Source organism: Rhagoletis zephyria, unplaced genomic scaffold (assembly GCF_001687245.7).
Source record: "Rhagoletis zephyria isolate East Lansing unplaced genomic scaffold, Rhagoletis_zephyria_1.1 Rzeph_scaffold_00118, whole genome shotgun sequence".
In the NCBI taxonomy this organism is placed as follows: domain Eukaryota; kingdom Metazoa; phylum Arthropoda; class Insecta; order Diptera; family Tephritidae; genus Rhagoletis; species Rhagoletis zephyria.
In genome coordinates this window covers 475,020-479,032 of record NW_016157202.1, presented here as the reverse complement: position 1 = coordinate 479,032, position 4,013 = coordinate 475,020, and positions in this window count along the sequence as shown.

Below are 4,013 nucleotides of genomic sequence, written 5' to 3'. Positions count from 1 at the left end.
ACGGAGAAAAATGGACGTTTTTGGAAAAGAGGCGTAGCACCTCCCATACTGACTGAAAGTTTCATATTGCATATCACTTCAAATGTTTGGCGTAAAGCACTCAAGCTTCCCTCCAGTACTGCTGGAGTCAATCGCAACTTTTGAACCGCTACTGCACCGACTCCTAGGTAAGTAGCTACTCTATTAACCCGTGGTAGTGCACATGGTAGTGCAGAGTCGAACCAGATAGCGAAGAACTACGACAGAGGGCGCCTATAAATCACCCAAGTGACTACTTTAGTAACTCCCGGTAGTGCAGAGAGAGCCGATGGTGAATACCGCCTAGGACATTGCCTTGTAAAAGTAATCGATGAAATACACTGCAAGTAGTCGGTCGGTAATTGACGGAGTTTATTACGTAGCTACCGATTCAGCAGTCCTGTAGTCGCTCCCCCGTACTTCAGGGTATGNCTGAAAGTTTCATATTGCATATCTCTTCAAATGTTTGGGGTAAAGCACTCAAGCTTGGTATGGAAATAAATATGTGTGCATGTATGTATGTGAAACTAATACCATACTCATGGAGAAAAATGAGAGTTATTGGAAAAGGTGGTGTGGCAACTCCCATGCAAATTGTTTTTTNGACGTTTTTGGAAAAGAGGCGTAGCACCTCCCATACTGACTGAAAGTTTCATATTGCATATCTCTTCAAATGTTTGGGGTAAAGCACTCAAGCTTGGTATGGAAATACATATGTATGCATGTATGTATGTGAAACTAATACCATACTCATGGAGAAAAATGAGAGTTATTGGAAAAGGTGGTGTGGCAACTCCCATGCAAATTGATTTTTCTATGCTGCATATCTCTGTAATTGTTTATTGCAGAGGACTGGAACTTGGCACCGAGATGTGTATACAAAATTAATTCCATACTCATAGAGAAGAATTTGCGTTATTCGAAAAGGGGACATGGTTCCTGACGTACAAATTTACTGTTTTATACTGCTTATCTCTAGAGGTGTTCATGGTAGAGTACTGGGACTTGGTACTGGGGTATGTAAAATCAATTCTAAATTCATGGAAGAAGATTAGGGTTATAAGAAAAATGGGCGTGGCACTTCCTGTACAAATTGACTTTTTCTTGCCACATATCCCTGGAAGTGTTTGTGGAAGAATACTGGAACTTGGTATGGAGTTGTGTATGCAAAATGTATCAATTGCTCATGGAAAAAATGTGAGTTATTAAAAAAGGAGGCATGTCGCCTCCCATACATACTAAAAACTTCTAAATACATATCTCTGGAAGGATAGAAAATCTCTCGAAGTATTTTAAATTTGTTATGGAGATTTATTTTATAAGTGCCGTACTGACAGAATAAATTTCATATAAATGGAAAAGGGAGAGCCGGGTTCGACCTTATAATCTAAGGTCTCTTGAGGCATTTGCTACAGTAATGAGAAGTGGTATTTATCAAGGCCAGGTTACTAAATTTGAGTTGGAAATATTAGAACTCGCCGTGGCACCTCCAAGAAGGTTTCACGTTCACGCGTCGTATACCTGGAAACCTTTTAAGGTAAACTTAGAGGGAGGAGAGAGGAGATTTTATAATTTCATAGTTTTAAACGCCCTAAATACCTTAACTCGCTTAGAAAATAACGAGCTATAACGAAATGGGCACAGAAATAAAATCTAACATCATTAAATTATTTTTCCTATTTGTATAAAAGCGCGGGGTGAAACCCGCGGGTATAAGCTAGTATTTAATAAGTCTCTTTCTTCAGGTATATTTATTTATGAATGGAAAGTTACTTCCATAACTCCTATTCTAAAAGGTGGTAAGAAAAACGATGCTAGGTTTTATAGGCCCATCACTAAACTCTCAACTATTTCTAAACTGTTCGAATGTGTAGTTAAAGATAAACTGTACTTTGCTACTAAGTCTTTTATTTGTCATAACCAGCATGACTTTACAAAGATTTTGAAAGTTCGCAATACGTTTTATTGCATTATTATCAATAATGTCGGCGAAATTAAAGATCTAGGGGTTATATTTGACTAGAAACTTTCATTTAACAAACACGTTAACTATGTAATTGTGAAAGCATACTCAGTACTTGGTTTTGTACGATAGCACTACCCTGTAGTCAAATGAACTAGTTGCAAACTACCTCACAACTAGTATGAACCGCATGCCAACTATCTTTTTTCCATGCAATCAACTGGTATTTTTAACATGGGGATGTCCTACGAGATGGCAATTGTCAGATTTCGGTCAGAATATACCAGTCTCATACTAGTTCAAAATAGACAGAAAAATACTAGTTCAATTACGGACCACAACAACTAAATTGAATTCATGAATATACACTAAAAAACTTTTGATTAAATACACTTTAATATACATATTACAAAATTTTATTTAGTAGCCTTAGATTTGCCAATAATTAGTGTTAAATTTTTTGAGTATTAATTAAAGGCAAAAATAAATACACAAATATTCCAAACTTTCGAACATAAATTTAAATGAATTTTTCAATAAATATTATTAAAAGTAAAAGGTCTCAGGTAATAATACTATTAATACTAATAAGTACTATTTTTTATCTTTTTTAATAATATTGAATATACAAAACAAAACATTTTAGTTAAAAATAAAATAAATACTTTAGTTCATTTTTGAGCGAACTAAAATAAAAATATAATTATAGTTTAAAAAACTAAAACCGCGCTGTTATAATTTCCATTCGTACTGTATGTACAGGTATGTAACTTGAGAATAGAAATCGCTGCATCTTTTAGGCGCATCAATATAACATAGTTCCATCCGGAGCTAATAAAAGGGAGGTAATACAAGTTTTCATTAAAATAAATTAAATTTATTACCTTTGGATATTTCAGTCTATTCTTTTTAAAAATTTGTAAAAGTAATAGTTAATGTTTAAAATGTGAGATTTGGATAAGAATAAAATAAATAAATAATTCAATAATAAAAAGCAGTTGTTAAATATTCTTAACTTTTGTCTATATTTTGGTTCGTTGATTGATAATAGAAATTAAAAAAGTCAAAAATAATTGAAAGTTTTAAAAATAACAAAAAAATGATGTAATAAAGGTTAACGAATTAATTAAATTATTTTTTAAGTAATTAATTACTAGTCATTAAAAAGGTGCTAATATCGGTATTTAATCATTAAACGGCTGCCCAAAAAAACATGCTTTAATTAATAATGATTATAAATATTAATCATTATTTAACAGGTATGGTATAATTGCTAGTGCGCACTCTCTTTAACGGTTATCAATATACCCAAATAAAAGTTACAATATTTGGTGTACTTTATTGTATTAAACTGTCGAAGTCAAATAAAACAGGGCATGTATAAATCGGTTTGTACTTGGTACAAGTCTGGTAATTTTCGAACTAGTTCGGTTTCTGTCAGGAAATTCTAGCTGTAAACTAGTATTATTCCTGACTAGTTTGGGATTTCACTGCAGGGTAGTTTCTCTGACCCATATACATTCAAAGCGTTATTTATAAGTTTAGTGCATTCTCATCTCGAATATGCCGTATTCGTTTGGAGACCGCATAACCAACTTTGTATAAAAAGACTGGAACGTATACAAAAAGTTTTTCTTAAGTATGCTCTTCGGTCACTGAAATTTGAAAGTCCTGTTCCTTCATACGCTTCGCTCATAAACTTACAAACTTTAGGAAGCCGGAGATCTATCCTTTCTTTAACTGTTACATTTAATGTTATTCAAGGTGTCGTCGATTGTCCCTATCTTTTGGAAGGGATAATATATATATACTTTCACTAATTTCAATTTTTTTTTTAAGAATTTTTATAAAATTTTTCGGTATGCATTTTTGTAGCCTATTCAATTTTAGTATAACAACTCAGTGCGTGTAGTCCCTACGCGCGGAAGAAGTGAAACTTAATAGAGGAAATTCTTCATCTTCATCTTCATCTTCATCTTCATCTTCATCTTCATCTTCATCTTCATCTTCATCTTCATCTTCATCTTCATCT